Source organism: Chiloscyllium plagiosum, unplaced genomic scaffold, assembly GCF_037043375.1.
Source record: "Chiloscyllium plagiosum isolate Xiang-an unplaced genomic scaffold, Cpla_swu_hap1 HiC_scaffold_27, whole genome shotgun sequence".
Taxonomy (NCBI): Eukaryota; Metazoa; Chordata; class Chondrichthyes; order Orectolobiformes; family Hemiscylliidae; genus Chiloscyllium; species Chiloscyllium plagiosum.
In genome coordinates, this window is record NW_028270165.1 from 27,379,087 (window position 1) to 27,392,331 (window position 13,245).

General features: G+C 47.2%; 1 long non-coding RNA gene across 2 annotated transcripts; it reads left to right on the forward strand.

Annotated features, from left to right (window-relative positions):
- The first annotated feature begins 145 nt into the window (after positions 1-145).
- On the forward strand, positions 146-11,930 carry LOC122543508 (uncharacterized). 2 transcript variants are annotated; one of them, XR_015751239.1, is made up of 3 exons: positions 146-331; positions 497-653; positions 11,739-11,930. It is a non-coding gene; the product is annotated as an uncharacterized LOC122543508 (long non-coding RNA). The 2 variants fall into 2 exon arrangements; XR_006310059.2 differs by having other exon boundaries at positions 146-653.
- The last annotated feature ends 1,315 nt before the right edge of the window (positions 11,931-13,245 follow it).

The window sequence follows — 13,245 nt, forward strand, 5'->3', positions numbered from 1 at the left end:
AACCAATAGAGGGGGCAGCGACGTGACCGGAGGACTGAACGAGCGCGTTGGTCCTCCAACCAATGAGAGTGAATGGTGGGCGGCGCTGTCCCTCGACCAATAGAAGTGAGTGAGGGGCGGGGCGGGTCTCGTGTTGCGGAAGTGGGTGCATTTCAGATCTTACTCAGAGCCAGGGGAGGTCAGTGGGATTTGCAGATTGGGATATCATATCCTCCATTGTGGAGCTACAGTGAAAAAGCTTTTACAGTGGCATATGGTGTTTTGGCTTACATTAACAAGGGGGATCGAGTTTAAGAGCCATGAGGTTTTGCTGCAGCTCTACAAGTCCCTGGTGAGACCACACTTGGAATATTGTGTCTGGTTCTGGTCACCCTGCTACAGGAAAGATACAGGGGCTTTGGAGAGGGTGCAAAGAAGGTTTACCAGGATGCTGCCTGGACTGGAGGGGTTGCCTTATGAAAAGAGGCTGAATAAACCCGGACTTTTCTCTCTGCAGAGAAGGAGCAAGCGAGGTGACCTGTTCGAGGTGGACATAATAATGAGAGGCATGGATACAGTCAATAGCCAGAGACTTTTCCCCAGGGCAGGATGGACTGATACGAGGGGTCATAGTTTGAAGGTATTAGGAGGAAGGTATAAAGGAGACCGCAGAGGTAGGTTCTTTACGCAGAGAGTTGTGAATGCATGGGATGCGTTGCCAGCGGTGGTGGTGGAAGCAGAGTCATTGGGGACACTAAAGTGACTGCTGGACATGCACATGTACGACAGTGAGTTGAGGGGTACGTGGGTTAAGTTACTATATTTTACGTTAGGATTAAATCTCGGCACAACATCGTGGGCCAAAGGGCCTGATCTGTGCTGTACTTTTCTATGTAATGTCTGCCTCATATGGTGCGACCTCAGGTACAAATCTTGGATACAAAAAGAGAGCTGAGGAAATGACTTAGAAATCAGCCAGGTAACAAGACTACATTGCAGCGAGTGCTGCTGAATGTCATCTGATCATGCCAGGCCCCAGTCCAACAGCCATCCCCGCTCCGAACCAAGCCTCCAGTCTGCTCCGTGCTGGCAGTCAGCTACCCGACTCCCTCCCCCGCACCACTCTCTGACTGGGCCTTTGTCCCTCACTCCTGCAGCTGCTCCCAGATTTGCCTCTGGGCTCAAGGTTAGAGGAAAAAAAAGACAAAGGGCCAGAGCAGAGGAGCTCCAGCCACCGTCTTGTCTGAGCGTGTGAGAAAGGAAGCTCCTCAGAAGTCAGATTCGTCTCTTGCAATTTCTGTCATGCAGCTAGAGTGAGGAGTAAAGAACATGGAGCAGGAGTAAATCATCTGGCCCCTCAAACCCTCTCCACCATTCAATAAGAAAGTGACTGATCTTTCTGTGGTCTCAGTTTACCCAGCTCTTGCGGCATCCCTTAATTCTCATTCTCTCTCTCGCGCTCTCTCTCGCAGGCTCTCGCTCTCTCCCCCTCTCTCGCACTCTCTCCCCCCCCCCCTCTGTCGCTCTGTACGTGACAACCAGCAAGGGTCCCAGCACCGACGGCTGTTGGACGTCTGGTCACAGGCTTCCAACCAAAAGGAAGCCAATCTTCCAGCACCACCCTTTGCTTCCTACGTGCAAGACAGTCTTGGATTCAATGGGCTCTTGCTTTTTGAACCAGACCCCCATGTGGGATCTTGTTAAAGGCCTTACTGAATCCTGTCTATGCCTGCATCACCCTCATCAATATATTTAGGCACCTTTTCAAAAAAGACTCAATTAAATTCGGCAGGATTTCCCTCTAACTATCCCCGCCTTTCCAAGTGTTGATTAATCCTGACCCCGGAATCGTTCCTCAGGATATCCCACTTCCACTAACAGATTAACTCCTCCAATTACAAGGCCTACCCCTGATGCCCTTCTTGAACAAACAGACTGCATTATCTAGCCTGCACTCAGCTGGCAGTTTTCCTGTGGCCAGCTAAGTATTAAATATCTCTGCCAGGGCCCCACCAACCTCCGCCCTCACCTCCCACAGCAGCTCTGGGGTGCGTCAGTCAGGCCCCAGGCACTTATGCACTTTAAATATTCAAAATCTCCTCCTCATTAGTCTTAACATATTCTAGAACTTCACCATCCCAACTAAGCCCACGTCGACAGTGTGTTTCTCTGTTGAGTACAGATGAGAAATATTAACTGGACACCTCATCCACCTCATCGGGCTCCATGTACAGCTTACCTCTTTGGCCATTCTGAGGCTGCACTCTGTCTCTGGTAATCGTCTTGCTGTTAATGTTTATGAAATGCCTTGGGAGGGTTTTCTTGAATCCCTAATTTCTTTTTTAAGCACCCCTTCTCTCCCCTCCCATTTTGAAAGGGTCTCCCCTGCTGTACCTAACATATGCTGCTTTTTTTAAAATCAAACTCTTGTAAATCCCAGATTCGAGAAATTCCAGCTGTCTTTTAGAACATAGAACGCTGGACTGTACATCCCTTCAGCCCACGATCTTCAGCCGAGCATGATGCCAAATTCAGCTAATCCCTTTTGCCTACCCTTGGTCTGTATCCCTCCGTTTCCTGCATATTCACACACTTTACCTAAACACCCCTATCATACTTGCCTCCAGCACTGCCCCTATCAGCGCGTTCCACACGCTGTGTGAAACAATTTGCTCCTCAAATCTCCTTTGAACCCTCCCCCACTTGCCTTAAATGCATGCCCCCTAGTTTTTGACATTTCAACTCTTGGGGGGGAAAAGGATTCTGACAGTCATCCCTATCTGTTACCACTTTATAGTCTTCTATCAAGTCTCCTCTCAGCATCCGCCGCTCCAGAGAAAACCGCCTGCGTTTTTCTGGCTTCTCCTTACAGCTCTAACCCAGGCGGCATCCTGGTTTACCTCTTCTGCGCCCTCTCCAAATCCTTCCTGTTATGTGGCGACCAGAACTGAATGCACTGGAAAAGAAGTGAAGCCGAACCAAAGTCTTACAAAGCTGCACCGTGTCTTCCTGACCCTTGTACTCAACTCCCCGACCAATAAAGGCGAACATGCCGTCTGCCTCCTTTCCCACCCTATCTACTTGTGTGGCCACTTTCAGGGAGCGACAGACTTGAATCCCAAGATCCCTCAGTACATCAGTGCTGTTCAGGGACCTGCCATTAACTGGATACTTCTCCTTTCATATTTGATCTCCCAAAGTGCAGCTCCCCACACTTACCCGGATTAAACATATACCACAAACATCAGAGATCCGATACAGATCCCTGCAGAACGCAACTCGCCACGGACCTCTAGCCTGAGAAACACCCTTCGCTACTACCCTCGGCTTTCTACAGGCAAGCCAATTCAGAATCCAAGCGGCCTAGTCATTGTGGATCTCCTGCATCTGGATGAGCCGGCCGCGAGGGACCTTGTCGAAAGCCTTACTAAAATCCATGGAGATAACGTCCACTGCTCTACCCTCATCAACCACCTTCATCACCTCCTCAAAAGGTTCAGTCATGTTCGCAAGACCTGACCTGTCCTGCACAAAGCGATTCTGACTGTCCCCAGTTAGGGCCGCCTTGGCCTAAACGGGTGTAGATCCTATCGCTCGGAGTCCGGCCCAATAACTTGCCAACCGCTGACGTGAGCCGACCGTTTCCTGGATTATCCCGGTTTCCCTTCTTGGAATAGAAGAGTCACACGCCAGTCCTCCTGGACCTCTCCAGTAGCTAATGCAGATACAAAACTCTTGGTCAAGGCTCCAGCAATCTCCTGTCTTGCCCATCAGTCGGCTGGGGCCGGTACGATCAAGCCCTGGGGACTTAGCCACCTTCATGCTCTTGAAGAGATCCAACACCATTTAAACAGTCACAGATGTACAGCACCGAAACAGACCCTTCGGTCCAACCCATCCATGCCGACCTGATATCCTAAATTAACCTACTCCCATTTGCAGCACCCGGCCCGTATCCCTCCAAACTCTTCCTATTCACATATCTATCCAGACGCCTCTTAAATGTTGCAATTGTACCAGCCTCCACCACTTCCTCTGGCAGCTCATTCCATACACGGACCACCCTCTGTGTGAAAAAGTTGCCCCTTAGGTCTCTTTTATATCTTTCCCCTCTCACCCTAAACCTATGCCCTCTAGTTCTGGACTCCCCGACCCCAGGGAAAAGACTTTGTCTATTTACCCTATCCATGCCCCTTATAATTTTATAAACCTGTATAAGGTCACCCCTCAGCCTCCGATGGTCCAGGGAAAACAGCCCCAGCCTATTCAGCCTCTCCCTGCATCTCGAACCCTCCAACCCTGGCAACATCCTTGTAAATCTTTTCTGAACCCTTTCACGTTTCACAACATCTTTCCGATAGGAAGAAGACCAGAACTGCACGCAATATTCCAACAGTGGCCTAACCAATGTCCTGTACAGCCGCAACATGACCTCCCAACTCCTGTACTCAATACTCTGACTCATTAAGGAAAGCATACCTAACGCCTTCTTCACTATCCTATCTACCTGCAACTCTATTTTTCACCACCCTCTGTCTTCTACCTTCCAGCCAGTTCTGTATCCAAATGGCTTGATCTCCCTGTATTCCATGAGATCTAACCTTGCTAATCAGTCTCCCATGGGGAACCTTGTCGAATGCCTTTCTGAAGTCCATATAGATCACATCTACTGCTCCACCCTCATCAACCTATTTGTTACTTTTTAAAAAACTCAAATCAAGTTTGTGAGACATGATTTCCTATGCAAAAAGCCATGCTGACTATCCCGAATTAGTCCTTGCCTTTCTAAATACATGTACATCCTACCCCTCAGGATTCCCTCCAACAACTTGCCCACCACTGAGGTCAGGCTCACTGGTCTATAGTTCCCTGGCTTGTCCTTACCACCCTTCTTAAACAGTGGCACCACATTTGCCAACCTCCAGTCTTCCGGCACCTCACCTGTGACTATCGATGATACAAATATCTCAGCAAGAGGCCCAGCAATCACTTCCCTAGCTTCCCACAGAGTTCTCGGGTACACCCGATCAGGTCCTGGGGATTTAGCCACCTTTATGCATTACAAAACCCCCAGCACCACCACCTCTGTAATATGGGCATTTTTCAAATGTCAGTATCTATTTCCCCACATTCTGTATCTTCCACGACCTTCTCCACAGTAAACGCTGATGCAAACTACTCGTTTAGTATCTTCCCCCATCTCCTGTGTTTCCATACAAAGGCCGCCTTATTGATCTTTGATTTGATTAGATTCCCTACAGTGTGGAAACAGGCCCTTTGGCCCAACAGGTCCATACTGACCCTCCAAAGAGCAACCCGTCCAGACCGATTTCCCTCTGAGTAATGAGCAATTTAGCACGGCCAATTCACCTGACCTGCACATCTTTGGATTGTGGGAGGAAACCGGAGCACCCGGAGGGAACCCACACAGTCACGGGGAGAATGTGCAAACTCCACACAGACAGTCGCCCAAGGCTGGAATCGAACCTAGGACCCTGGTGCTATGAGGCAGCAGTGCTAACCACTGAGCCACCATACTTTGAGAGGCCCTATTCACTCCCTAGTTACACTTTTGTCCATAATGTATTTGTAAAAACCCTCTGGATTCTCCTTAACCCTATTTGCCAAAGCTATCTTATGTTCCCTTTTTGTCCTAGACAAAAGATGGAAAATTATAGGCCGATTAGCCTAACCTCAGTTGTAGGTAAAATTCTAGAATCCATCGTTAAGGATGAGATTTCTAAATTCTTGGAAGTGCAGGGTCAGATTAGAACAAGTCAGCATGGATTTAGTAAGGGGAGGTTGTTCCTGACAAACCTGTTAGAATTCTTTGAAGAGGTAACAAGTAGGTTAGACCAGGGAAACCCAGTGGATGTTGTTATCTATCTAGACTTCCAAAAGGCCTTTATTACCGTGCCTCTCGGGAGGCTGCTGAGTAAGGTGAGGGCCCACAGTGTTCAAGGTGAGCTACTGGCATGGATTGAGGATTGGCTGTCTGACAGAAGGCAGAGAGTTGGGATAAAAGGTTCATTTTCGGAATGGCAGCTGGTGACAAAGTGGTGTCCCGCAGGGTTCAGTGTTGGGTCTGCAGCTGTTCACGTTATATATTAATGATCTGGATGAAGAGACTGGGGGCATTCTGGCGAAGTTCGCTGATGATACGAAGTTAGGTGGACAGGCAGGTAGTACTGAGGAAGTGGGGAGGCTGCAGAAAGATTTAGACAGTTTAGGAGAGTGGTCCAGGAAATGGCTGATGAAATTCAACGTGAGCAAATGCGAGGTCCTGCACTTCGGAAAAAAGAATATAGGAACGGACTATTTTCTAAGCGGTGAGAAAATTCATAAAGCCAAAGTACAAAGGGATCTGGGAGTGCTAGTCCAGGATTCTCTAAAGGTTGTCTTGCAGGTTGGGTCTGTGGTTAAGAAAGCAAATGTAATGTTGCCGTTTATCTCAAGAGGGTTGGAATGTAAAAGCAGCGATGTGCTACTGAGACTTCATAAAGCTCTAGTTTGGCCCCTTTTCGAATACTGTGTCCAGTTTTGGGCTGAAAATGTGTTGCTGGAAAAGCGCAGCAGGTCAGGCAGCATCTAAGGAACAGGACAATCGATGTTTCGGGCATAAGCCCTTCTTCAGGAAGCTGTGGGAAGCTAGGGAAGGCTCATTCCCGAAACGTCGATTCTCCTGTTCCCTGGATGCTGCCTGACCTGCTGCGCTTTTCCAGCAACACATTTTCAGCTCTGTTCTCCAACATCTGCAGCCCTCACTTTCTCTCCAGTTTTGGGCCTCACACCTGAGGAAGGACAGACTGGCACTGGAGCGTGTCCAGCGGAGATTCACACGGATGATCCCTGGAATGGTTGGCTTAACATACGATGGACAGCTGAGGATCCTGGGATTATATTCATTAGAGTTTAGAAGGTTGAGGGGGACATCTAATAGAAACTTACACAATAATGCATGGCTTAGAAAGGGTGGATGCTGAGAAATTGTTTCCGTCAGGCAGGGAGACTAGGACCGTGGGCACAGCCTTAGAATTAGAGGGGGTCCATTTAGAACAGAAATGAGGAGACATTTCTTCAGCCAGAGAGTGGTGGGCCTGTGGAATTCATTGCCGCGGAGCACAGTGGAGGCCGGGACGTTAAACGTCTTCAAGGCAGAGATTGATAAATTCTTAATCTCGCAAGGAATTAAGGGATACGGGGAGAGTGCGGGTAAGTGGAGTTGAAACACCCATCAGCCGTGATTGAATGGGGGTGAGAAAGTCTGCAGCCTTAAAACATGTCTTTAAACATTCAGACTAAAATGTAATGCGGAATTATGGAACACTAGAAAATAGACAGGCGGGAAGGCTCTGAAAAAGGGGGGAATCTTAAGGAATAAAGAAGATGGGGACGCCTGGGCTCAGCAAGTGATAACAGGATGCTCGAAGGCTATTAAGAACATTTGCCTTAGCATCAGTGAACCTGTGTGAACAGGACATCAGGATAACATTCACAGCTATTCCTTTGTGAAGTTAATGACCGTGTTTGATTCTGACCCTGAAATATCAAAAGCTTTGTAATTAACGGTTAAATGCTGCCAATTATAATGGATCCTTATTACCCCTTGCAAATGGGACAGTCACAGAGAGAAAAGAAACCTTTGTTGTTACAAGACCCTGACTTGAGAGTTCAAAAGGACACTAGAGAGAGAGAGAGAGACCATTTTAGTGTTGAGGCTGTTGGAATTAACTCTTATTGCTTATCTGCTAATGGATTGAATTTAATTGCAGGTTGGGACTCTATGATGATATTGAGTAGCCATTACCAGTTATTAAATACAAACTCTGTAAAAGGTAATATTGATGAAGCTTTAACTTGCTGGTCTTGCGGACCACTCTACAGACCGCCCCACTGTCAATTCCAACTAATCAGATCTTATGTCTTATTTGAATTTGAATCAGAAACTTGAAAAGAAGCCATGTTTAATTCAGGACTAACTAATCATTTTAAATACAACCTTGCAGTAATATTTCAGCCTCAGGTACAGAATGATTCTGTGCTTCAGGTAAAAAGCAAGAATCTGCTCCCAGCTTAAAATTATTCTAAACCAACATTGAAGAGATTCTGACACAATCTGTCGGGAAGCCATTTTATGGTCAAAAGTTTGACCTCCTTGCTAAGAAGCCATTTTGTAAAACCTTATGACATCTCCCACTTAATTTCCTATAAAGAAGTACCAATCTAAATTATCTCGCCAGCAGATGCCTAACTCAGCTGGATTTGTTTTTCCCACCTGACGGGGTGGCACTGTGGCTCAGTGGTTAGCACTGCTGTCTCTCAGCACCAGGGTCTCGGGTTCGATTCCAGCCTTGGGGCGACTGTCTGTGTGGAGTTTGCACATTCTCCCCGTTTCCTCCGGGTGCTCCGGTTTCCTCCCACAGTCCAAAGGTGTGCCGGTCAGGTCAATTGGCCATGTTAAATTGCCCGTAGTATTCGGTGTGTTTGTCAGAGGGAAATGATTCTGGGTGGGTTGCTCTTCGGAGGGTCGGTGTGGACTACTTGGACCGAAGGGCCTGTTTCCACACTGTAGGGAATCTAATCTAATCTTAAAAATAGCTCAAGGCCTGTAGAAGTGATCAGTCAAGTGCACACAGATCTGTCAATTAACTTTTCTTCCTCACGAATTATTGTCTTTCACTGTTATCTGTGTCATTAAGAACATGCAGTGTTTTTGTGAACTTTTGTATAAAGGAAGCCTGTTTGTGTCAGGACATCGGAGTAGCCTGGAAGACCTGGTTCCCTACTCTCCGAGGTTATTAGAACCGAGTTAGTTCAGCTGGTAGGTATCAGTGTGATGTTGTAACAGTGATGCTATTAGTGAATAAAGGGGACGACTCAAATTAAACTAAACTGTCTGTCAGAGCTGTTTTATTCCAGCCTATGATCTCCAGGACGAGCTAAGAGAGAGGTTTTACAGGTCTGAGTCCACAAGGGATTCCCTGGGCCACCTCAAATCTGTAACAGCGGTGTGGACCCAAATGAGCTGAATGGCCTTGCTTCCACTCCTATTTCTTATGGTCCTATGACCCTCCTGATTTCGCTCTTCAGTATACTCCTACTGCCTTTATCCTCTTCTAGGGATTCACTTTATCTGTGCTGTTGATACCTGAAACATGCTTCCTTCTTTTTCTTGACCAGTCCCTCAATTTCTCTGGTTATCCAGCATTCCCTATACCTACCAGCCTTTCCTGTCACCCTGACAGGAATATACTTTCTCTGGATTCTCGGTATCTCATTTCTGAAGGCTTCCCATTTTCCAGCCGTCCCTTTACCTGCGAACATCTGCCCCCAATCAGCCTTTGAAAGTTCTTGCCTAATACCGCCAAAATTGGCCTTTCTCCTATTTAGAACTTCAACTTTTAGATCTGGTCTATCCTTTTCTATCACTATTTTAAAACGAATAGAATTATGGTCACTGGCCCCAAAGAGCTGTCCCACTGACACCTCAGTCACCTACCCTGCCTTATTTCCCGAGAGTAGGTCAAGTTTTACACCTCCTCCAGTAGGTACATCCACATACTGAATCAGAAAATTGTCTCGTACACACTTAACAAATTCCTCTCCATCTAAACCCTTAACACTATGGCAGTCCCAGTCTATGTTTGGAAAGTTAAAATCCCCTAGCATAACCACACACTATTATTTTCACAGATATCTGAGGTGTGTCCTTCTGAAAATTTATGAAGTCATGTGGGATATGGATAGGATGCATAGCCAAGATTTTCTTCCTGGGGTGGGGGAGCCCAAAACTGGAGGGTAGACATTTAACGTGACGGGGAAGATTTAAAAGGGACCCAAGGGACAACTGTTTCAGACAGAGAGTGGTCTGTCTATGGAATGAGCTGCCAGAGGAAGTGGTGGAGATAGGTCCAATTACATCTGGGTGGGTACGTGAACAGGAAGGGTTCAGCAAGTTTGGAGAAGATTTGTAGCTCAGGTTGAGGTTCTGAATGTCGGTTTGCTCGCTGAGCTGGAAGGTTCATTTTCAGATGTTTCGTCACCCTACTAGGTGACACCCTCCAGCCACAGGGGATGAATGCGGATTTCTCCAGCTTCCTCATTTCCCCTCCTCCCCCCACCTTTTCTCAGTTCCAGCCCTCAGACTCAGCACCGCCTTCTTGACCTGTAATCTTCTTCCCGACCTCTCCGCCCCCACCCCCTCTCCGGCCTATCACCCTCACCTTAACCTCCTTCCACCTATCGCATTCCCAACGCCCTTCCCCCAAGTCCCTCCTCCCTATCTTTTATCTTAGCCTGCTTGGCACACCCTCCTCATTCCTGAAGAAGGGCTTATGTCCGAAACGTCGATTCTCCTCCTCCTTTGATGCTGCCTGACCTGGGCTTTGCCAGCAACACATTTTTAAGCTCTGATCTCCAGCATCTGCAGTCCTCACTTCCTCCTCGACATCTTCAGTGAGCCTGAGGTGAAGCACTGGTGTTAATGACCCACTTTCTATTTGTGTGTTCAGGTTTCCTTGGGTTGGTGATGTCATTTCCTGTTCCTTTTCTCAGGGGGTGGTAGATGGGGTCTAACTCGATGTGTTTGATGGAATGCCATACTTCTAGGAAATCTCGTGCGTGCCTTTGTTTGGCTTGTCCTAGGATGGATGTGTTGTCCCAGTCAAAGTGGTGTCCTTCCTCATCTGTATGTGAGGATACTAGTGAGAGAGGGTCATGTCTTTTTGTGGCTGGTTGGTGTTCAGCTCAGTGAGCAAACCTACATCCAGGAAGGGTTTAGAGAGATATGAGCCAAATATTGGGAAATGGGACTGGATTGATTTTTGAATATCTGGTTGGCATGGATGAGTTCGACCGAATGGTCTGTACATCTCTATGATTCTAAGGCTGGTTTCTTTGGGGTGACCAGAGGTACGTATTGGAATAGGGCTAAGAATACAAACAGTTGTCAGTGATACTCTGGCTGTGATTAGATAGAGAACAATAACATGTTGCCACCCAGGTGGATAGTGCTGTTAAAAAGGCATACGGTGTGTTAGGTTCTATTGCTAGAGGGATTGAGTTCCGGAGCCGTGAGGTCATGCTGCAACTATACAAAACGCTGGTGCGGCCACACTTGGAATATTGTGTACAGTTCTGGTCGCCCCATTACAGGAAGGATGTGGAAGCATTGGAAAAGGTGCCGAGGCGATTTACCAGGATGTTGCCTGGTCTGGAGGGAAGGTCTTATGAGGAAAGGCTGAGAGACTTAAATCTGTTCTCATTGGCAAGAAAAGGGCTAAGAGGGGATTTGATAGAGACTTACAAGATGATCAGAGGATTAGATAGGGTAGACAGTGACAGTCTTTTCCCTAGGATGATGATGTGAGCTTGTACAAGGGGGCATAGCTACAAATTGTGGGGTGATAGATTTAAGACAGATGTCAGAGGCAGGTTCTTTACTCAGAGAGTGGTAAGGGCGTGGAATGCCCTACCTGCTAATGTAGTCAACTCAGCCACATTAGGGAGATTTAAACAATCCTTAGATAAGCACAAGGATGATGTTGGGATAGTGTAGGGGGATGGGCTTAGATTAGTTCACAGGTCAGCCCAACATCGAGGGCCGAAGTTCTAATGTCTCACAAGTGCAGTTGGGCAATAGCAGAGGGTCATGGGGAAGAGGGAGAGTCTTTCAAAAGGAACTAAATTGCATTACAGATGTTAAAAAATACTCTCATTGTGTATTTAGCACAAAGCTGATTTATTTGACATTTCCCCAGAATAATCATCCTGATGACTGGGCTTAAGAGCTATTGAAGATCTGGATCCCAGGCGGGACCCCTCGGCTTCGAGATCAGTCAAAGAATCAACAGAGTGCGTTCTGTATAAAGCAAGGTGACCAGGTTAATAAAGTAACTCTGTCCAGCAACACCGAGGTTAAAGCTTCTGTGCTCTGTGGTGAAATTGTGCAATTACAATTGAGCACTGAGCAATTTTTATATGTTTTTCAAGAATGAGTACAGCCTTAATTATGAGAAAAGTCCAATCAACTATAATAAGGTGACATGATTGACATTCAGCTAATCCAACGCTATTCCCTGGGAAATGGTTCTTGTTTCACGTGGATCATTATCTCGTGCTAGGAGTTCAAGGTTAGTTTGAGTGGTCAATTAATGCTTCATAATTCATTTTATCAAAACTCCACTGTTTGTCTTATCTTCTGTTCCAGCTAATCCAGCAAAGCAGCAGTCCAGTTCACAAAGTCAAATCAGAATGGGCAGCCATTTTGTTGTGTTGTTTTAAATTGAAAAGCCATTTTGCTGTTAAAGAAAACCTACATATATTTGTTGCTCCTGACAACAGCCAAGATTGAAATTTGGAAACCTCACTATAACATGAGCAGACTTCAATGAACTTGGTTCAGTCCTGGATGTGATTAACACAAAATACTTGTGAACTCACTGGTGTGTGGTCACCTGAGAGGGATCGTTTTGCACAGTTCAAGCAGGTGAATGGTCTGTTGCCAGTCTGCGTGCACTGGTGGGAAGGTGGATTGGATGACTGAGTGAATCCCTTCCCACCATCCAAGTAGACGGGTGATCTCTGCCGAGTATGCTGGTGTACAGTGAGGTGGGATGAATGAGCAAAGCCCTTTCCGCACAGCGAGCAGGTGAACGGTTTCTCCCCGGTGTGAATTCGTTGGTGGACAGTGAGTTGAGACGATCGCTTGAAGCCAGTCCCACAGTGAGAGCACCTGAACTGCCTCTCCTCTGTGTGGACACGCTGATGGGATACCAATCCCCCAGAACTCTGGTAGCACTTTCCACAGTGTGAGCATTTAAAAGGCCTCTCCCCAGTGTGAACGTGCTGGTGCATCGCTAGGCTGGATGATGTAACAAATGCCTTCCCACATCGGGAGCAGGTGAACGGTCGCTCCCCAGTGTGGGTGCGCCAGTGAATGTCGAGCTCAGACGGGTAGTTGAATCCCTTCCCCCACACAGTACATTTCCATGGCTTGTTCCCACTGAGAGTGCACTGACCCTTCTTCAGCTGGGGTGGGTAACTGATTCCTTTCCCACTGTCTCCACATTTCCACAACTGTTTGGCAGTGTGACCACACAGACCAGACTGACCGAAGCCTTGTTCACACACACAACATGAGTGCAGTTTCTCCCCACTATTCACGGTGCTTATTATTTCCATGTTCAAATCTGATGAGATGCAGGTTGCAATAGGTCAGTTCAATCCACCAGAATCTGCTCAAATTCAATTTCCAGGCCGTCACTT